At 43.7% G+C, this 23229-nt stretch overlaps 1 protein-coding gene across 3 annotated transcripts in view; it reads left to right on the top strand.

Moving 5' to 3' along the window:
- Sema5a (semaphorin 5A) overlaps nt 1-23229 on the top strand; it is a 420186-nt gene that overhangs the window by 87111 nt on the left and 309846 nt on the right. For all 3 annotated transcript variants that reach the window (XM_050144767.1, XM_050144769.1, XM_050144768.1), the window contains one exon: nt 11064-11160. The gene's annotated coding sequence lies outside the window, so the exon portion shown is untranslated. The remainder of the gene's footprint in view (nt 1-11063; nt 11161-23229) is intronic.

The following is a 23229-nucleotide window of genomic DNA, read 5'->3' as shown; positions in this document are numbered from 1 at the left end:
CCATGGCCACTCTGGAGTTACTCTTGTGACAATGAATATCATTAGCTGGAGTAATTAGTATCTATCAGTTATCCTGATATCTATACAAATGAATTTGCTGAAGGAATTGTAAAAGTTGGGCAAGAAAGCTTTCCAAAGCTAGTGTTTATATTACTGGAAGAAGATATTTTCTGACCAGATGCTTGGGCCATAAAGTGATTCTCAGTTGCCCTTTGTATGTCATCATGTTACAACTCTGGTAAGAGCTCTGGTCACAGAGACTCTCAGCCCATGAAGGATATGTCCCCAGGAGTGGGGGCGGGGGGAGGGGGGTCCAATCTTACATCTATCAGACTTGTGGATGATCAGAGGGGAGACATTGGTTCTGTTCACTAGAAAGTCAGCTGGGAGTTGTAATTTCATTCTTAAGTAGATAGGATACAGCCCCGCATTAGTGAAAGCAGGTGTACCTAATAGATGGTACCCAAAGCCTCTTTGGAGACTAGAAACACTTGGACAGGGCAATAGGAAAGTTTTTCTTCATGCCAATGTGGGATCAAGCTGAGACAAGAGCCTTTGAGGTTGGGATCTGGGTTTTGTTTCATCCTCTGTGACAAATTAGGTTATGCTCAGCACATGTCTGGCAACTTTTGCCTGGATACCTACCTGAACAGTGTGCTCTAGAAGACCTGCATGAGGAGGAGGCAATCATTAGATCCCACCAGGTTCTCTCTGTATCTCTGTGATGATACAGAGAACTGGATGAACTCATGTCAAACCAGAAGGGTCCCTTTGGAGATGTATTCTAGGGGCGAGCCATGCAGTGGGTATTTGCATCCATCTCGAGAGGCAAAGTGGCAGTCTCATCACGCCGTCGTCACTGAACTCTCATGTTTATTTCAGGCTCCAATGGTTTTTCTTGTTGATAAACAATAAGTGTTTGCATTTATGGAATGCAGTACGGTCTTTCCACATGTGTACTCACTGTGTTATGATCAAATCGGAGTTCTTGGCTTCTTGGACTATCTATTTTCTTTTCTCTTCCAGTTGATTCAAACTGTTCTATTCATGACTCTTAGTTATTGTCACCTGCCATGCTTTTGATGCTAGAACTAAATCCTCTCAAGTCTATGTTGCCACCTCTTCACCCTTAACCAGCCTCTCTCTGTCTCCTTTTTAGTCTTTGGCAACTACTATTCTACCCCATACTTCTGCAATTATCTTTCTTCTACACTTGCCTTGGAAGAATGTGTGATGTTTGCCTTTTTGTGCCTAGTTTACTTTGCTCTTCCAATCCCCTTTATTTCAATCTTCGTTGTCACAAATGATAGGAGTCACTCTCTAGTGACTGAAGAATAAGTATTCCACGATCTGATACGTAGCCATTCGGCAATCAGTGGAAGCTTGTTCTATTTCTGTTTCTTGTGATTATGAAAGCTCCTTCACTACATGGAGGGTTTAGATGTCTCCTCCACATACTGATCTCCTTCTCGTTGGATGCTTGGCCAGTAGTGAGAACCCTGGGCCATGTGGGACTGGTAGTTTTAAGGACCCTCCATGCAGTGTCTTATAATAACCACACTTGGGCTGAAATTGAGAAGGAAAGAGTAAATCCTTGTGAGTCACATAGAGGAGCATCCCTTCCTCAGAGTGTTTGAATCTAGACCTGCAGCCTTTGGTTTCTAGGGAGGGTATCAGATCTGCTCAGAATCTTCATAGTGGATTCTGTTGTATGGGCAGATGGCATCATGGGTAACCAAAGGCAGGTGACGTAACTGGTTTTGAACACTAGTGAAGCTGCTTGGTGTCTTCATTTGAAAGAAAGCTTCAGTACAGTTGGTACCAAAATGGAAGACATGACTCAGAGCCAATTAAAAAAAATGTTTTTCTTTGTTCCCTTACAAGTGTAAACTCAAAACATGGCGGTGTGTATGGGAAGATAAGGCACCAGCTGGTCTATTGCAAAATAGCCTGTTTTTTATTTTTATCACTAATTTATGTTGAGAGATGACAAAAAGAACAGGATCGCATCTTTGGCGAGGCAAAACACCCATGTAGTGTTACAATCTCGACAAAATGTGAGCAAACATTGGGGTGGAATAGCTCTTTTCCCGAGTAACTTGGCTGCGTGCAGCAATTCCAAAGTGAGATGAATGTTTGAATTTTCATATCTTTGCAGAGATGACTGTTCTGGACAGACTTCTCACTGTAGGCTTGGCTGTGTGCAAACATCATGTCACTTCGTCTTCCAGGCAAAATCATTTGTGAGCTCAGACTACCTTATCTACATAAAGCAGTGACATGTGGGTTCGCACCCAGAGACAAAGAAAGGTACTGATGAATCAGAGCTGACTGTACACAGGGCCAGTTAGTCTTCATGGGTTTGGATTGTCTTGCTGTACACAGCGTTGAAGGAAAGCGTCCTTTTAATTCTCTCTGCTGAGCTTGTAGCAAGGAACTTCTTAAAAACCCCCTGCTTGTTATTTTCGTAGGAAAATGTTTAACTGAATGATTTAACAGTTAGCATTTCATTCACAATTCACTGGAAATCTCACAGCTAGCCCACTTCCCAAGGCTAAATAAGCCTCCATTTTCCTTCAGGCCCCTAGCAGCAGACGTCTGTCTGCCTTCTGTCTGGCTTTGCCTGCTATGCGTTTACAGGTTGCTGTGACTGAGATCCATCTGGACTAATTCCTTTCTGTTTAGCATAGTTTTGTTTAGTTTTTCAGTGCTGAGGAGGCAACCCATGACCTTGTGCCTACGAGGTGAATACCGGGCCAACAACTTGTAACCTTCGGCCCTGAGGAGCTGGATCTTGGAGTTAGCGTCTCCTGTGGCTGCAAACTGTGGCTCACAGCCTGAGCCTTGCTGAAGGTGTTGTTCTGAATCTGTACACTCAAGAGACCACAGCACGAATGGATCTCAACCTCCCTTCTCTTTCCGAGTGTTGAGATGCTAGCCTATAAGAATGGATCAATTTAGCTGTCAAAATAAAAGCTGAGAGTCCAATTGCCCATGCAAATTAACCACTTTGTGCAAACACTTCAAAATTGCCTGCGTGAGAAGCAGGCTTGCTCTTTGGAAATTTGGCAGATAGTAACCTAAATAAGAACACTGTTATGAAACCTTGATGTCCTCAGAAAGTCAATTTTGAATTTTTTTTTTTTTTTTTATTTTGAACAGTGGCTTGGTCTTTGGGATCGTGTTTGCTTCAAAAGCATTTTTGCCCCCCCTCTCTTTCCGCCTATTCCCTTGCCTTTTTTTGCAGCCAAGAACATAGCTCACTGCATTGCCCCATTGGGAGGCATTCAGTAGCAAGTGTTTTTCTCTAACTTTATTCCAGCTATTGAGGCAATGCGCTGGTTCCAGGGTCAGCAATCACCACCGGCTCCAAGTGCTCACGAAAGGGTAATCTTCAGGAAGACTAAGTGGAAAACAATTGGATTTCTTTCTTCCTGAATGTTCTCAGGATTGGCTAGGGCTCTCAGAAAGGAAGTTGTTTCTTTGTGCGGGCTCTCAGTCTGTGTTTATTGTGTGTAAGTCACTATGTGCCGAAGAGTCTCCTCTCTAATAGAGGGAGGCTGGGCCTGGGTGTGAAGACTCAGAGAGGAGGCACGCTTCTCTGTGCTGTGCACCACGCTGTCCGGACACAGCGTTCAGCAGTGCCCACTGTTCTCTCCGGGAAGCTAGGCTTGCTCTCTGGTCTCATCCCCCACCCCCGAGCTTCGTATTAATTCTATGCCCTTGGCCTGGGGTTACAGGTAGTCACACAGGACTGTCCGTGAGGCCTTAGTTACCTTTGGGTCTGGCCTCCAGGTTTGAAAGGCATGTGAGATAATGACCAAGTAGATTCTTTATTAAATGGGTTTTAAAGATAAGGTATAGGGTTATTTTTTTTTTCAAGCAAACAGTGAACTGGTTCCTAGGGAGACTGTTGTAATTTGGTAAGGCAGACTTCCAGAAGGGGAATTCCTGGAGAGCATTCAAATGTCCCCTATGGTTGTGGTCCTTTGCATGTGGTTCTTGTCTTTGCCCTATCTTGAAATAAATGTAATATGCCTGGCACAGGTAAGCTGCTGTGCAGAGGGAAACATGTGTTTGCTGTTTTAGATGCAGAAATCTATTAATATCATCCTCACATCTTTATTTTAAATGCATATCCAATATGATTTACCTTTGTTATGTAAGATTTCTGTTTTCCTAAACCCTGCTTTGTGTGTCCTTTGAGCGTCTTTTGAAGACAGGGATATTTGTTTGAGAATGAAGGTGGGAGAGACAGCCGGGAGAAGAACCTCTGCCAGGGGAAGTGTAAGCTTCAGAGGTCCCATGACAGAGCCTTCACTCCTGCTCCTCGAGTCCGACCTTAGCCATTTAATATGTGCATCGAAGATTCTAGTTAAGAAAATTGTACGATAATTGAGATTTATGTCAAATTGTGGCTGCTGTTGTCAGTTAAAGCTGGGGACCTGAGATTATAGACAGGGATGCCACTGTAGCTACCCCTCCACTCTCTTTGTGACTCACTGCATCATAGTGGAAACTTCACATGTGCACAGTGAAATTTAGTTTAGAAAGTAAACAGTGGAAACATACTTTATCCTGAGAACGTATTTGAAAGGGCTGCACCATGTTGGGTCTTCTACCGCGCCTCTACTTTCCCCTTTTACCTTTCTCCCTTCCCCTCATCCATTGTCCTCTCCGATATTTTTTTTTTATCAAGATGGCCTTTGCTCTGTTCTCTTTTTATGCTTTTCTTCTTTTTCCTGGAAGGCTGCGGATTCTAATACAGCACCCTTCTCTCCTTAAGCACCAATGGCTGATTTCCCCAAGTGCTGTCCAGAAGGATACGCCTTTCTTTGGAGATGCGGTAACGTCACACAGCCAGATCCAAGAGTGTGAACAAAATGTTAGTGGCATACATAGGCCTTGCCACCCCATCTGTCTCATTCCATCACCTGTCAGCTGTCTGCAGGTTCCTCACAACCACAGTGCCTTCTGGGTGACTAGTGGAACACTGTCCCCTTCTCGATACTGCTCTCCCAAAGACTCCCTCTCCGTGTCTTAGCCTAGCCTTGGGTCCCGGGCTCCACATGATCCACCATAACCAAGCCCATGGCATGGGAAGTCACACAATAGGAGAGTCTTGCCTTTCTCTCACTTCACATTGCAGTTCCTGGATAGAAGAGTCAGAGCCTCCTTGTCAATATTATTGCAGAATTCAAGGGCTTTTGTTGCTGATGCAGTATATCCTAGGTTTATTGATAGCTATTTCTGCATAGCTACTTTTTAAAAATAGACCACAATTGATAGTCCTATTTTAAAATACTTAAAACTCATTTTAGGTAGTTAATGTCTATCTAAGGAGGTGGTGTATATTTTGTTTGGGAATAATGCCAATTTGTGAGCTTTAGAGGCTGCTCTTCCAGCTCCAACCTACGCAGCTGGCCAAGGACCCTGGTCACATCTGCAGTGAAGCCTGTGGCCATTTCCTCAATAGTTTCCTTTTCCCCAAACCTTCTGATTCCAAACCTGACCTGTTCCTCCTGTGTATTTTACATTTCCATCTAGTCATAAAAATGCAGCCTTTCTTTAACAGACAAGGTCTGTCGTTAATTTGAGCCTTCCTTCTTCAGTGTGTTTCTGGACAAGGGTTCCCATGTCTAACTTGAGGATCAGTGAATTTTTTTCTAGAAAGACTCCCAGAGCCTAGAAAAGCAGTTGGGTACATGGCTGTGGTTTATTTTGTCAAAGGAAATAGAAAAAGTGCACTAGGATGAACCTGGAAGAGATGAGCGTATCTCTGGTTATCTTTCCCAGTGGGGTAAAGTGGACAGTGTTTAATTCTAGTACAAAATAGACTGTGTACAAGAAGCAAGGTCCTGTCACTCAAAGAAGCAAACACCTGCTCTTGGTTTCCAGGGTTTTATTGGGAATGGCTCAGGTAAGTATGCCTGATTGCCTATGTGTTTGACCCTAGTCCACAGCCCATACTGAAGTCAGACCCGTGCTGTGTGGCACAAAGCCCACACCGTAGACCCATTGTTAGCATAGACTATCATTACAGTATCATGAAATTCAAAGGGTCTACTATGAGGCAGAACACCCGAAGAGACCAAAGTGTACCTCCCAGGAGCTGATTTGAGTCAGAATTTTCTCTGCAATTTGCAACGTTAACAGTTATTTTTTTATATCTTCTAGTAAGGAAAGGTCTCTTGTTTGGCCTCTGGCCTGCCTCATGCTTCCCTTTCTGGTCCTCTGTAGAACAGCTGTGTTGATGCTTTTAAAACCCTGACATTTCACCGAGCCCCATTCCTTTCCTCTCCTTTGCCTTAAGTCTTGTTTCTTTCTGCCATTAATGTCCCCTGTATTCTCTTTGCTACCTGCCTTTCCCATTGGTTAGTATCTAGGGTGGCTCCTGTGTGTCTTTCTCCCATTGGACATGTGTGGTGGTCATTTTGACATGAATGTGGGGACACACTCCCCTGCCTGCCATTGCTCTTTTGCCCCAACATTTCGGCGGCTGTCCCTCCTTGTTCCTTAGCCTCTTCTAGGAGATTCTTCTTCCGTTTTCCTCGTTGCCCATGAAAACTTGGTAAAAAGGCCACCTTTCTACTTATGGTTCCTAGGTCCCTGCCATGCTAATTTACCTCCTTAACAGAATTGTTTTCTTCGGCCATGCCTGGTCCTCATGGATTCTTGTGGAGTCCTTTTTATGCTGGCCCTATGCAGGAGTTCTATCGGTACACCAGGAGCAAGCAACGGTACCAGACGCTCACGCTCCGACTCAGCATGTGTTGACTGCAGTAGCTCTTGAGTTACTGCTGATGATTCTCAGGCATGACTGATGGGCTTGCTATGTGCTCCACCTGTAATTTATCTGGTCGGACACACTTCATCTTCTTTCCATATTCTGACCTCTCCCTACTCCAGTTGACGCCAGTGTCACCTGCCATTTCCCCCCGGGTGGCTTTTCTTGACTGTTTCATAAACAGTTAACTCTGCTTCCCTCCAGTTTCATAGTGTTTATTGAATTATGTAACAGGGGAGTCATAGGGTGTTTCCTGTGATCTCCTGAGAGCACGGCTCCTTCCTGAACTGTGTTCTAGCTCCTTCCTGTACACTGCCATCAGGAAGTGCTGTACAGAGTTGCTATGGGACCTACCCAATGATGACAAGACATTGCCGCTGCTGCGATCTCCCAGGTGGGGGAGTCCTAGCCTGACCGTTTCTTGGTTTATTAAGCCTCCATCTGGCTGGGCGGTGGTGGCACATGCCTTTAATCCCAGCACTTGGGAGGCAGAGGCAAGCAGATCTTTGTGAGTTTGAGGCCATCCTGGACTACAAGAGCTAGTTCCAGGACAGGGACCAAAAAAGCTATGGAGAAACCCTGTCTCAAAAAAAAAAAAAAAAAAAAAAACACAAACAAACAAACAAACAAAAAGCCTCCATCTGGGAGATTTTCTCTTAGCCATTATGATACTAAGTGGAAAGTCTGTCTATTTTCATTTGGCTTCCGTTTCCATTTGATTTCCAGTGTGCTTTTAGTCTTCTGAAAACTCCAAGTTGAACTCGGCCTAAAATCTGAATTTATTTCTTATATTTGTAGAGTAAAGGCTGCTACTTAGCTGAACTTTGGTCTCCACAAGAATGTATAAATCCACACTACCCCCCGCTAGGCAAGGTGGTCGGAGAGAGTAGAGCATATTTATGTTCAAAGCCGTGTGCTGACGGGCACTTAGTCGGCTGGAACTGATGCTTGCATTTCATCATCTCCTTTCGGAGACGCCTTCAGAACCCATGGAGGTAGCTATGAGATGAAACTTCTGGGACAATTATTTGTGCATCTACCAGAGTTCTAGTGATAATTCTGCTCTTATATTCCTAGAGGTAGATTTTTTTTTCTCCCCGTAGTTGTTCTGTTCAGCTTCAGAGATTGGATCAAGGTCGATACCACGTCAAATAAGAAAAGAGTGATGTCCTCGAGAAATTGAGACAAATGGCGGCACTGAATGAGACCGATGACACTGAATGAGGCGGGCTTGCCTCCGGGACAACAGAGCCTCTTTAAGTTTGACTCCTTCAGTTTTCTAGGGTATCATTGAGTGATCCGTGACACATGTCTTCACCGTGCCCAAGTCCCGTTAGCCAGCCGGGCTTCTCCATCTGGAGGACTGTTCCTGTAATGTGGCTCCTGCTAGGAGCTTGACATGTCACTGCGGTTGCTGCACCTGAGCCCATGCACCTTGGCCCACGCAGGTGTTCCTTTGAACTGCATAAGCTCCCTAAATGCTCCAAAGCCTGGTTGGATAGTGGCTGAGCTTCTCGAGAAGGGTCTTGCTATTGCTGCTTAGCCGACAGGCATGGAGCTAGTGGATATCACTTCACTGTTGCTGCAGACACAGGCCCAGTCGGAATGCTTCAAGTTCTACCCCAGTCCTCTTGCTGGTCTTTCTGTTCGGATATAGGTTCTGAAGGGGCTTGCGTTTTTCTCAACCACACGTGGCCACAGGTGGATATTCAAGGGGAAAGAGGCAGGATTTGTAGGAAGAGTTGTTCTGCGACCTTCTGGCTGTCCTGGCTATGACTCTCCCTGTTTGGATTAAGGAGGAGTGTTCTCTTCTGTATTATTTACTCTGTTTGTACCACAATCCCTGAGTTCTTAAAGTGTTCTTTTCTGCTTCATCTTCTTTGTCAATTACCAGAATGCTTTGTTCTGAGAATGTTATTTCTAAGTCCAGTCAAGGCCCTACATCAGCTTACCTGTGACCTCTCTTAGGGAGAATTGGAGGGCCATCATATGGAGACATTTGGTTTTTCAAGACAGGCTGGGCAGTGGTGACACTTTCCTTTAATCCCAATGCTCAGGTGGCAGAGGCAGAGGCGGATCTCTGTGAGTTCAAGGCCAGCCTGGTCTACAAGAGCTAGTTCCAGGACAGTCTCCAGGGCTACAGAGAAACCCTGTCTCGAAAAACAAAAAACAAAACAAAAGGACAGGTTTTCTTCGCGTAGCCTTAGCTGTCCTGGAACTAGCTCTGTAGATCAGGCTGGCCTTGAACTCATGGAGGTTTATGGGAATAGAAAGACTGTGATGTAATGTTTTTTTTTTTTTTCCTTCCAGAGTTGCGGACAGAATTCAGGACCTTATACTCGCTAGGCAACACTCTATTACTGAGCTAAATCTTCATCCATCATGTATTTTTCATTTCAATCTTATGGATTGTCCTGTAATTACCAAACAAAGTCACAGAGCTAGAGTGGGAAGCAGCGGAGCTCTCCAATTCTGTTAGTTAAACCTAAACTACATCTAAACAAGTGCATGCAGGGGAATTTTAGTAGTGATGGTTATAAAGAAGATTGTCGGGCTCACGAGGAACAACTCCTGTATCCACATGCTGTTTAATATAACATCCTAATCAACATTTTGTTGCCACACCCAGAGGAGATTTTATTGGTGAGGAGAGAAAAATAAGTGGAGTGTTTTACATTATTTCCTGGACTGGGCATGCCTCTTTACCTCGGGGAAAGCTCCCTGACCTTCCTTTTGGCCTCAAAGAGTTGCATCTGTACCTTATCCCTTCCAACGGATGATGTCACTGGTCATGAAGACCGCAGTGAGGCCTTGGAGTTGGCAATGCTGCAAAGCAGGGTTGCACCTGGGCCGCTCTGGAGTCTTCATGGCAAGTACTTCCAAATGCTGCCTTGAGTCACTTCCTTGCTTCTTTGAATTCTCCGTACTCCCCGTAGTCCTCTCCTAGAAGCAGGAAGCCTCATTGAATGGCATTATCATGGTGTTCCCCTGTTCTCTGTCCCTAGAAACCCAGGCCATCCCTAAAGACATTTTAGTGGATTACATTTTGTACACTTCCAGCAGGTCTATTAAAATGTGCGCTGTTTTGTGGAGACTGGTTGGCTTTTGATCATTATTGACATGGGCCACATGGGGCTCATGGATTAGAAGAGTTGCAGAATGTTCTGGAAGGCCTTCCCATTTTCTCATCATCATTCACTGTTGCTCTCTAGTGTGTGGGTGAGGATAGAGAACACCACTGTGCTTCTTATGTACAATAGCCAGAAACCGAGAATAGAAAAAAAAAAAAAAAAGAAGCCATGAGGAACAAGGAAAAAGGAAGGGCAGGAGCTGGTGATTAGCCCTGGAAGGCACAGATTCTTCCCTGAGAGCAGATACCTTTCTGTTTAGATAGCCAGTAGGGGGTCACCTACTGCAAGCTCTTGTGTACATGTTTGGCATTGCAATATAGTTTTCCTGATTTAATAGAATAAATTTATGAGGCAATACAATAGATTTTCTGGATTTTGGTGAAGTGAATTGATTTTGTGATACTGGACAAATTTCTTATTAAATCTTGTAAGTGTGCAGGAACATGTGGGTGTGTAACAGTGCAAACTCAGACTCAGGTGTGGGTAATGCTGCGCCCACCTTTACCACCTCGTGAAGCCCTTTACTCTAGCGATTTTCATCTAAGATTTGCAATGAAGGAGCCATTATTTTTATTTTCAAATGCTTAAAGTCATTCCAGTGACTTTGAAATAATGGCCCCTTGGGATGTTTCATGAGATTTTTTTTTTACATGTTGAATCACACTAAAATTTTATTTTCTCGGGCTGGAGAGATGGCTCAGTACTTAAGAGAGCGTACTGCTTTTGCAAAGGACCTGCCTTTGGTTCCCAGCTTACATAACAGGAAGTTCACAATTGCCATTCTAACTCCAGGGAATCCGAGGCCTTTGTCCTGTGGGCTCCCACACTCACTTGAACACACATCCCACTCCCAAAGAATTCAAACTGAAATAAAACACGGAAGAAAACAATCAGCATTATTTTTTAAGTGTATCTTTTTTCTTTTTTTCAAGAAGAAAGCCCGGTGGTGTCTATAATGCTAACTTAGGTGTCTTATATTGGTGATTACTGAATTGTACCGTGTCTCTTTCTCCTGCTCTTGCTCGAGATTCTTGTTCTGGTTGTTAGGGCATTGCCGGAACTGCTAAGCCTTTATAAGTCAAGACTGCAGTGTGTTAAGATGAGCTCACTTGGCCTCTATCTCTCTCTTTTTTTCTTTGTTGAAGGGCTGGTGTGTGAAAACTCGACGTGGGTGCCCATGTGGCTGTCCAGTTCAGTGTGATTCATGACGGAGGACACGCGGCTGTACCCTCTCTCTCCTCGGTAAGTGAGACACTTGAGTGGGAAGTGCGGAGACCAAGAATGCCACACATTTAGACGGACGTCTCTGTTAAAAATGGTAGTAAATGACAGCTTTCAGAAGGAGAATTTTTTTTTTTAAGGTCAAGCTGTTCGGGTCTGACTGAACTGTGAAGTCACTTGGGAACCTCAAGGCCAGGAAGCACGTTGGTGACTCATGGCGCCTTCCAGTCACAGTGTGACTGCCTACCAGGTTTTAATTTTGGATCTGGGCTGTGTCCTGGCTTATTTTGTGGCTTGTCCCACTGTCATCTCACTTTCCAATTGCAGGACTTCCTGAGGTGTCCTGTACCTGCTGAGAAAGGCCACAAATCCTCATGGTGTCCCCAGGGATCTATCTACTTCATCTAGTCTTTTCCTATTGTCCCGATCCCTGAAGCCCTTTGGTAGCATGGAGACCAGCATCTTGCCTTCCAGAACTAAACCTCTACCCGCCAGTCCTTCTTGTTGAGCCTCTAAAATCCAGCTCCATCTCCTTTCTTTGGGGGAACTCATAAGTGTTTCAGACCCGGGTGGTAACTTCTCCTGTGATACTTGTGGCCTCCTTTCAGAAGGAGGAGGAGCCGAGAGAGGAAGAGAGAGAGAGAGAGAGAGAGAGAGAGAGAGAGAGAGAGAGAGAGAGAGAGAAACAAGGACATTCCCTATATACACTAGTCACTGGAGACATCCGCTTTATTAAATTATTTATCAACCAAGTTAAGTCTCATTGTGGACAATTTTCATTCTGCTTTCCAATGAAAAGAATTGCCAGTGGCATACATACATACATACATACATACATGATGTGGGAGTGTCATATATCAATCTGTTGATTTCATTGGTTAAGTAATAAACCAACTGCTTGGCCTCATAGCTTAGAACATAGATGGGAGGAGGAAACAGAATAGAATTCTGGGCGGAAGAGGAAGTGAGGTCAGACTCTGCTCTGCTCCAGATGGACCGAACAGCTCTGCTTTCTGGAGTAGAGACACCATGATGGACGGAGGCTAGAATCTTCCTGGTAAGCGCACCTTAGGGTGCTTACACACATCATTAGAAATGGGCTAGTCCAGGTGCGAGAATTAGCCTGTAAGGGCTAGAGTTCATGGGCCAAGCAGTTCTTAAATGAATACAGTTTGTGTGTTGTTATTTCGGGCATGAGCTAGCCAAGTGGCCGGGGTGTTGGGGACGCAGCCCCGCCGCCGCTCTTATTTCAACACATACATACATGCATATGTGCATACATTCTGTGCACTTGCTGACTGTCACAGTTATGGGACGATGTTGCCAAGTTCCCAGTTGCCTTGTATCCTGATGGTTACTAAATTGAATTGAGTTCAGCTTGAAGATATGAAGAAGAGTTTGACAGAGAATATAGACTCCCCAACCCCTATGAATATAATCTGCAATCCCTACATCTCACAGAAGGACAAACTGAGGATCTGGTTTTCGTGTCTTTCTGTAGTCTACATAAACTCAGATTCGCATGGTGTCTGAAGTAAAACTCCAGCACCTGGGTATCTCAGTCTCTCCTATGTGGAGAGCCATGGAGCCTGAGAGCTAGGGAGAGCCATGGAGCCTGAGAGCTAGGGAGAGCCATGGAGCCTGAGAGCTAGGGAGAGCCATCAAGAGAGCCATCGAGATGTCACAGCATTTGTATAGCTGGGATTTGGATGTGCTGGGACCAGTACATTACAGGAAGGGTATTATCGGCTCATGCAGGTTTCATGGGTTACCAGGCCCTGTGCTGAAGGAAAGATTCCAGCTCTTGCTCCCACTCTATGAGTGAGGTGCTTTCTTGGTCCTTACTTTAAAGACGGGTAAACTGAGGCCCCCAAAGAGCCAGAAATTTACCTAAGAAGTCAGAAATAGGGAGAGGGTTTGACTGGTGCCAATCTAGAATAAGGAGAGACACGTACTATTATTATTTTGGTGGTGTTTTCCCGGAAATACCAGGCCTCTCAGAGGAAAGAAAAATAATAAGCATCGAAGTGTTGATTTTTTTGAGCATAATTCGAGATCAGAAATTGACAAACTTCTTTTGAAGAAGTAGGGGAAAACATGTTAGTATCTATAAGTCTTAGATTCTCAGCTACATCATCTCAACTCTACAATTGCAATGTGACAGTAGCCACAGGCAATAAAGGAATGAATGAGACTGACCATGTTCCAATAAATCTTTATTTACAAAGGCAAGAAGGAGGCTAGATTTGGTCCCCAAGCCTCTAGCTTGCTGAGCTCTGATCTATGTGTTGTCTGGAGTGCTTCAAGATCTCATCACAGACAGAATGAGAATGTATCAGTCACCATTAAGCCAATTCACAAAATTTAGCTTGGGTATATAGAATTTTTTCACAAATTTTAGTGAAGCCCTGCTGTGACTGCAAAACTTGGGTAGATATCCAGGGCTTCATCCCTTGACATAGTCTATGTACCCCAAGATTGCTAGGCTAAATTTTGGTACCTAAACCATAACTTTGCTCACAGTAAGACCTCAGAAACATTAATCACTTGGCATGCTGTGTTGCACATCTGGCTTGTGTAACTAATTAACCATGTTCATGCCATTTCAGCCATGTACTCTGTTCACACCATACATACGTGTAGACTAGTGTGCAGTTATTTTTGGCTGTCAGGTAATTATATTGAGCTATCAACTGCACTTATTTTATTAAGATCAACGACAGGTGTTTACAAGAATCATGTATTTTAAAACAAGAAGTGTCTTGGCAATACTCTCTACACTTGAATCCAAATAGATGGTTCTGTTTGGTTTTTGTTTTTAGTTTGTTTTATTTCTTAAATTATTTACACATGCATAAAGTAAGATTATACAAACGGAGTAGGTTTTGTTTGTGTCATTGGAATAGGCATATATTTGCATGTAATGACAATCAATGAAAATTGGAACCATGACTTTGAAGGAGAGCAAGGAGGGGTAAGGAAGAGGGATGGGAGGGAGCAGGGAAGCAAAGAAATGCAGCGTTGCAATCTGCAAACCTAAGGGAGAATTCAAGAGGACTATTTCTCTTTTAAAGTGTGCCTTACGACCCCAAGGCATGCTTGTCTGTAGTGTTTTACTGGAAGCCCAGTTACTCTGCTTCTTGGGGCAGTTTAAGTCATGTTCTATTTTTTTCTGCTCATTAACTCACTTATCCTTAATCCCTGACATAACAACTTTTGTATACGTGCCTTCGCCGAGGAGCCGCTCACTCCCGTATTCTTTCAGTCCACATGCGGAAATAAAATATCTGTCTACGCCATCTTATTAACTGGAAAAAGTAAATTGCAATATGCTGATTAATTTCATTGTATTTATCTTAGAGATGTGTTTATGCTCATGTAATCTCTACCCTCAGTTCGTGTAACGAGTAAAGTCTACTGGACTATACCTAGTTGTACTTTGAATATGTTATCTCTATGGTTGAGTTGTTTGTAGTCTTAAAAATATTTTTATAACATTTATTTAACTATTTAGTTAGTTGTTGTTGTTGTTGTTGTGTGTGTAGGTCAGAAGACAACTTGTAGGAATCAGTTTCCTCTCTCCCTACCATGTGGGTCCTGGGAATCAAGAAGAGGTTGTGAGCCTTGTTAGGAAGTGATTTCATCCTCTGAACTATCTTGCGGACCCCTAAGCAATTTGTATTTTACAGATATTTTTAATTTAAATGAACAAAGTAGTTTAGTGTAGTGAATAATGACGATGGGATGTATGCTTTAAAGGGACAGAGTCCAGTAATGCCCATGGGAAAGTTAACTATGGCTGGTAGTTAATACTCTCCTCTAGGGTGCTTCCCACGAGCAATCTGTAGAGCTAAAGTTGCAAAGCCATGCAGTTTTGATTGGAACTTTTCACTTATTACAGTATGCATGCTGCATGGTTTGACAGATTGTTAATAAACCTAACTTTAATGTGTATATAATATTCTATCATACGATGACTCTGTCATATAATTTGATGCTTCTCTTTGGTTGCACGAGTCTGCACTGAGCGATCATGGAGAGGGCTGGTGGTACATGGTCCACAGCTCCCATGCCTGAATTGCATGTCTTCCCATATGTGCAGGCAGCATTGCCCTTTTCTTTGTGAAGCATGAATATTTGGGGCCTAAGGCAGTGCACTGTGAGCACTGACAATCAGCATGAAGCCTTCATTTAACTGAGGGTTGATTCATGAGCACAGAATAACAGTGGCTGCTGTAGTGTTCCTAAAGCAGGCTCTTAGACTGTTGGTTGCCGTTTAAGTGTTAACAGATAATTACACTTCAGGAACAAAATGCTGGAGAGTTTGTTTAGATAAAAACATCACTCCCGCTGAGTAGCGTCTTTAATAATTGTTTCAGTATGATGGCACTCACTCATTTTTGGTCTATTTTATTGTTTTTGTTTTGTTGGTGTTATGTAAGGGCTAATTATCTGCCGCACTAGGACGAGGGCAGGAAACGGGCACTGTGAGGATGCTCTTGGGTATGTCTAGTTAGGCAGCTCCAATGTCTGCTGAGGAATTTTTGTAACTAAAATTTTAAGGCTATTAACTCATTGTTTGCAACACATTTTATGGTTTAACTTTTGAAAACCATACACTAATGGGGTTTCCAGTGTTTGCATGCTCATTAGCTTTCTCATTTTAAATTTAAAGTTTATTTTAATGTTGTCAGTTTTTCTTATAGTTACTTTAGTCACTGCTTAGAAATTTAAAGTTTATTTTAACATTTTTTTCTGATAGAGAGGATTTTCAAAACAAATGTTTTGATTCCACAGGAATTAATTATAATAGATGATGCTTTTCAAGTTGTTCTCCTCGTCTTATCCACTTGTTTCGGTTTTGAAAGAAGAATCTATTGTGTTATTTTAAATTACGTGTATGTGTGGGTCTGTGTGCAGGTGCGCATGCTTTGGTAGAGGCGCTTGCAGAGGTAGAGATGTTGGGTCCTCTTGGAGATGGAGTTACAGGAGGTCGTGAGATGCACAGCCTGGGTGTTCGGAACTAAACTCGAGTTCTCAGCATGAGTTCCTAACTGCTAGCCATCTCTCTAGACCCTCTCTTTTTATCAACAAAATCAATCTCTAATTTTAATGTCAAACAATTTTCAGACACCTAAATATTTGTGCAAGAAGGAAAGACTCAAGTTTTACCGTCATCTTAAGGTGGAGACCCATGTGACAGCCAGACTGTTGAAATACCTTCAGTATTTTCTAATTCCTTTGCTCTCTGAAAAGAGTAACTTTTATACTTTGGCATACTCTGCAGTCCTTGCCTATCATTTTCAAAACAATAAATCCAAGCATAAAATAAATATGTATAGCTATACCTCGATATATAATCCAGTATGCTGGCCATCAGTTTTGGATTTTGTCAGCACACTTTAATGATACACGATATGTCACAGCGGCGTTTCCATGCATGCACAATGCACGTGCGAGCTTCAATCATGTTTAAGTCATTGGAGCAGTTTTGCCTCTTGTCCCTGTCTTGTGTGTTTATGTGGCATGTGTAAAACACTGAGAACAAGCTGCGAATCTCAGCTGTGAAGCTGAAGTCACCTATCTGGGATGTTAGCCATGGCGTACTTACGAGGATGACTGTGACATAGACCCTGGTGCTTCCAGGAGGCTGGATCCGAGAGGACCACAGCTCGGCATTCTTACCTCTTTTGCTGTTTCTTGGAAGTAAGATGAGGAACTGAAGGATACAGGTTCAGCGGCAGTGACATGGGTGACAACTTGCTTATACCAGAGGAAGCGCTGACAAAAATAGTAAATACTAAAAGTGATTTGCAGAACTGCAGAAATCTTTATTTCGATGCCCTTGTCCCAGCCGGGGTTTTATTTCCTGGTGTTTGCATGTGCATTGTGATGACAGAGTACGTAGCTTGCTTGCACATGCTGGGTGATTGCACTTGGGGTAAAGATTTAGCCTGCCATTCGGAATAATGTCCTTCCTCATTATGCCTGTCCTTTTGTCTGTCTGTCCAGTGGAAAATCTCTGTGATAGGATCCAGAGAGGCCTGTGCAGACCCGTCTGTTCGTCACGTGCGTTCCGCTCTTTGCTACCAAAGCTCACTAGCAGGAAGGCTGTCTGCTCTCATTATCCACATCAGAGTGCACCAGAATTCCCATCCCGGTACCTGTGAGCCTGGCTTTCAATTCTGGTCTCCTCTGGGCTCGTGACCTCCTTCCTCTTCTGTTTATGTGAGCACCTGCCTAACATGCTCCCAGCCTGGAGGTCCCCAGCTTGATGGCTGCTCTAAACATTTCTGAATTGTCACCGATGTGTGGTGAAGTCCACTATCCATGTGCCTTCCATAATGCACTGCTCAAGGCAAGCAGGGAGTGGTGTGCGTGCGTGCGTGTGTGTGTTTGTGTGTGTGTGTGTGGGCATGCACGCGTGCGCGCACACACACACACATGTGCTATTTATTCTCAGATACCCATTCGTGGGATAGATGGCAATGGGGTTAATTGCTGGGATTTGAAGATTTTCATGTGCTGGATAGGGCATTGCCTCCTCAGTTAAATTACGTGTAGGAGGATCCTTTGACAGAACATGCCCAAAGGGATAAGTGCCCATGTTTGGGTGTTTGGGTTTCATGGTCCCTAGGGGTTTCCTGCATCGTTTCCTCTTCAGACAATCGAAGAGACCTCTCTGCTGCAGAGTCTGCAGGGTGCTGTCCCAAGCAGCCCGTGCTTGCCCGACACTTTCATGTGGCTTCTGTGTGTTTATGTCTCTGTCAATCCAGCCACAAAGGGATGCCATTTTACCGCATTGGCTTTTGCTTAGAGCCTGGGCAAAGATCATGCTGGGGAAGCCAAGGCAGAAAAAGCAACAGCTGGAAAGATGGTTGGGCGATTCTGGGAAGCACACAGCACTGTGATGTCATGTGACCGTGTCCAGGGATATTTAGCTCCTCCATTGCATTGGTGAGGAATTGTGTGGGCAGCCCTGAGGCATTTGACATGCCTCCGCATTTTTAGACTTTTTTTTTTTCAAGTACAACAGAATTTGAGTGACTCTCTGCACAGAGACCGTATTTCTTGTGCTTCTCCTTTCTATGCAGGAGGTTCCCCTGCTAAAGTACATTGGAAGGACTCACAACAGCCCACTTGCTGCCTACTCCAGTTTATTCTGGTTGAGGCCATGCCCCGAGCGTGACTGAGCTGGGTTTGTTCATTTGCCCTTACTGTTCTTCCCTTCTTTTTTTTTTGGGGGGAGGGGTGGTGAGGAGGTCTTCAGGCTTTATTATCCCTCTCCTGCCATCCTTCGATTAAGAGTGGAATCAGCCCCAAATTTAATCATTGACCCATGAACCCTAATTTCTTTTATAGTTCTAGCTCGTGTTCCCCCACACACACCCCACATTTCTCGAGGAAAACCTCCTTCAAAGCATTTGCTACACATGTTTCCATGGCGTGCCTTTGCTCCAGCTCCTCCGGAGCCCACCCTTTATCATCCGCTAGGACTGCCTTGTCAGGAGGACCAAACGGCCACGCTGCTAAATTTGGTGCTGGAGATTCAGCTGGCTGCACAGTTAGGAGTCAGCAGTGTGTGTGCCCTTCGTCCCTCCCTCATCTGTTCAAAAATCTTATTCGTCGCTTGCCAGTTTCATACACGACCAGAGTGAATTCTAGTCGTTCCCGTCTGTATTTCCCTCTCTCATCTCCTTCCCTCTCCCACCGGAACCCTCCCCAGAAGCCCCCCTCTTATTTTCATGTCTTATGTTTATCTGTGGCCAACTGAGTTCACCTAGAGTTTCTTGCCTGGGCATAGGTGAGAGACCACTTCCTAGAGCAAGTGAATCCTATCAGCGACAGCACCGCTCACCCCCTTCCCAAACAAGTGTTAACAATTTGGTCTTAACCTCTCATCTCTGCTCACATTGTCCCAACCTCACCTCTCTGCCATCCAACCACATGCATCCCATGTGGTTGAGGAGCTGCACCTCCGGTTCTCATTGCTTCAGCATCTCTAGGAGTCTAGTTGCTTTAGTACCATTTATCATTGATGACTCTCATGTCTATCTCCTCTTAAGCCCTGAAATCCTAAGCCCTAGAACTGTCCATGTAACTGCCTATTCGGTCTTACAGATTAAATAGCACATTATCCTCCAGGGGAGCATGCCATACCTGAGTTCTGTTTCTTCCCGTGTTCTGTGTGTTCTCGATTCTACTAAATGCAAGTGCATTCGAGTTGCAAAGGCTCCAGGTATGAAATCCTGCTTGATTCTATTCTTTACCTCCCATACTATTTCCACGCTCTCAATAAATCTATTATCAACCCCCAATGTATCTAAAACCTACCACTTTTCAGTGCTTTCCTTGTTACTCTTCTCTCCTCTTCTCCTGGCATCTTTTTCTTAGACCTAAGCAGATGCCTGCCTCACGGTCTACCCTCTTCTTTCCTCCCCTCTCCTTCCTCTGTGCCTCCTGGTCTCCTCATGGTCTACCTTCTTCTTTCCTCCCCTCCCCTTCCTCTGTGCCTCCTGGTCTCCTCTCAGTCTCCACTCCTCTTCTGCTCCATTTCCAGCCTCCTGACACCCCGTCTACCTCCCCTTGCCTCCTGGTTGTCCCTGCTGTGCTCTGCTTGGCATCCTTCAGTGGCTCCTTTTCATTCAGCTGAAAGCACCTTCAGTTGCCTGTAAAGCTCTTGCTCTGTCTTCATCCTCTTCCTCTTCTTGTCCTCATCACTGGTTCCATCTTAGTTTCTTCTTTCTCTAGCGTGATATGTCAAGTGGCTCTTTACATACTTCATTCTCGAGGCCATTGTATACCTGATATCTGAACAGAAACACGGCAGGTGTGACATCTCTCATTTTCAATTTTCTTAATTATGATTCCTTGGTGCTATTCCCGACCAAGTCACTAATTTTAAAATAATTTCACTATTTTCTTTTTATGACTTACTGTTTTTCTCTTCAAAGTTTTTAGTCACCTCTGATTTATTCAACATTCTGTTTTACAAGTTTGTCTACATTCTGGTCTCCCCCTAGTGTAAGCTTCACTAAGGAGGGGTGTTTTTATGTTAGCCACATATTGCTCCATCCTTTGTTGGATGAGAATGACCTCCTCCAAACATAATTGGCTGTCAGTAATCATTTACTTAATGTATGGAGTGATTCACTGATGAATGGAGAACTGTTGCATTGCAGCGGGGGCAGTGCGAGTATTCCAAGTTGAATGGGTAAAGCCCTGTTTCTAATTTGGTCATGCACAGTTGGACATCTGTCAGCTTGTGTGAAAGAGGAAGAAGAGAGCTCTTCCTGAATCCCAACCAGTGAGCACATTTAGTGTGCGTTCCCCTCTATTGTCTAGCAGCTGGAGATTTGCTTGTTCACCAATCCTTAGCTCTCAACTCCCCATCCCCCATGGTCTTTCCTCTCTCTCCCTGCTCAGATGAATTGAGTTAGATCCCATCTGCATTGTGTGGCTCTTGCACTTTTATACAAAGGGGATTTAAAGTTGTAAGTCCTGTCATATTTTGTATATACATCTGTTTCATTCTTTTCAAACTACTTGACCCTGGCTTGGTCACTGTGTTTATCTCCTCAGTACTGAGCACTCTGGCATGCAGCAGGTGCTGAACTCTGTCGCATGTGTGATTTAATGAAGTTAATTAGATGAAATTTTATGAATCTTGTCTTATCTAATGGTTAGAAGTGTAATAAAATGTGTTCCCTTTGGCTCCTGCATGTGCTACCATTCATGTGATATGTTTATTGTATGATTTTGCAATTATCAATTAGTGGACTTTGCTGTGGGCAGCTCAGGCTTGTCCCCATGTTGTTAAACTCTTTACGGCCTTTGTGAAGGGTCTTTGCTATTTTCCAGCATGACTGACCGCCCTTCTCAGCCTTATCAAAGGTGAGATGTGGCCTTCCCATTCTTTCCAAATATTTATCTTACTTATTTTAATGAATATTGTTTGGGGAAAGAATTTTTTTCTCTTTATTCTCTACTGCCTTTGAACTCATCATCTTCCTGCTTCAGCCCCCTTAGTGCTGGGATTTTAATCTTAGACCACTGCGCATTGCTTGGCTGTTCATTTTGAAAGGAGAAGAAAAGGAGGTGAGTGGTCCTGCCCTGCACTATAGGGTCAGGTGGCAGTTGCTTTCTGATGTTTAACATTTCATAACTCAAGTGCTTGGATGACTGTCAGGGTCACGGTAGAGTTTTAACAGTGTCATCTTCAAGGAGTCTATCTTATGAAACGCAAAAATAGCGCAGTGTGGCATGGCCCCCAGGTCACAGGGTGAGCCAAGCGTGGAACTCTGAAGTTGTTTTTCCTGTAGCACAGCTATCTGAATGGACATGTCCAGAGAACAGTGAGGTGAGGGGTGAGAGCATGAGCATGCTGTCCAGAAGCAAGCACTGTGGGCTTCACCAGATAAGTAGGTAGTTATTAATAGACAGGTCAAGGAATAAACAGCTGGAACAGCTAGACTTACAGGCATAGATAGCTACTTACCATTTTAACTAGATAGATGTACATAGGCAAATGGAGAGATAATGTGTAGAGAGAACAGGCCCACTGTGCTGCCTGCAGAAATCAATGCCTAAACCTAGGTATTAAAACTCAGCTAGGTAGTTCAGTTATGAGCTCCTGGCACATTATTTAATAAGCTGCTGTAGAACAATCTGTACTATATGGTACCTCTTTAATAAGTGGTATTCACTGACTTACATATATGTACACATTTGCATATGCACATGTGTGTAGACATGTATACACAGCATGTATAGAGCCACTCAGCCATTCCTGAGCATATTTCTCGGCCACATTACCGACTGGCAGTAGTGGTGAGACGCAGATATGATGTATCTGCCAGAATAGTGTACAGTGTCCATTAGATAATAATGAGCATCCGTGAGGCATAGAAAGGTACACATTTCTGTTATCAGTGCTCATCTGAGGTGTTGTCATGACACTAGCATTTATTCCAGAGGACGTGTCTATTTTGAGGGGTTGTGAAACAGGGCTCGGTACCTAGTTCAAGCTGGCCTGGATCTCACTATGCTATTCAGACTGGTTTTGATCTTGCTGCAATCTTCCTGCCTCAGCTTCCTGGTGCTGAGACTGCAGTCATAATATAACACCATGCCTGCTGTCTACTCATCTATACAGTTGTTCTTCTTCTTCTTCTTCTTCTTCTTCTTCTTCTTCTTCTTCTTCTTCTTCTTCTTCTTCTTCTTCTTCTTCTTCTTCTTCTTCTTCTTCTTCATCCCAAATAGCCATTATTTTCTTATAATTCCTTCCTACTTACACCAATTTGATAGTATAAAATATTCCTCAACCACTATATTTTTAATCAATTTCTTTCATTCAGGAGCTTTATATCTTATATATTATGCTGCATTCTTTTATTATTATGCTATAATTCAGGTATAAAGGGTATCAATAAAGTCTTAGAACTACATTCCAGAATATCTTAACAGTATTGATAATAAAAAATGAATTTTGACAGAGTTAGCCTGCAATCATCAAGCATCTGTGGGCATCCTCATAAGGGGTCTTGGGTGAGCTTGGTCTTTATGGTAGATTATTCATAACGAATTGTTTTCTGGAGTAAATCCTGAATGCTCAGATACATGCCAAGCTAGCATTTCCAATGAGATGCTCCAGATGTGTGAAGATATCATTGATGGGGGCAGCAGTTTCTTTTCAGAGGGCCGTGCACCTCTCCCTTGTATGGAAAGTCTCAAGTATAGCTACCCCTTGTCGCCTTCACCCCCATGAAGTCACCCATGATGTGTTAAAGAAGAAAGGGTTGAAAAGGCTCATGCGTAGAAGTTGCTAAAGGGCTCCTTAGAATGTAGCAATGACAAGATGGTGAGACGGCTTGATGGGTAAGGGACACATGCTGCCAAGCCTGTTGGCATGAGTTCTTTCCCCAGAACCTGCCTGGTGGAAAGAGAGAAATGATCCCTGCAAGTTGTCTTCTGACCACTGCATGTGTGCCCCACACATGTGTGTATGCACACATGTACACATGAATAAATTAAATTAAGGTGTATTAATAGTAACAGCAATCCAAATATAGAGGGTTTTTGAATTTCATA

Source organism: Alexandromys fortis, unplaced genomic scaffold, assembly GCF_014885135.2.
Source record: "Alexandromys fortis isolate MF-2015 unplaced genomic scaffold, M_Fortis_MF-2015_v1.1 scaffold_52, whole genome shotgun sequence".
Lineage (NCBI taxonomy): Eukaryota > Metazoa > Chordata > Mammalia > Rodentia > Cricetidae > Alexandromys > Alexandromys fortis.
This window is presented reverse-complemented; position numbering and strand designations above follow the sequence as displayed.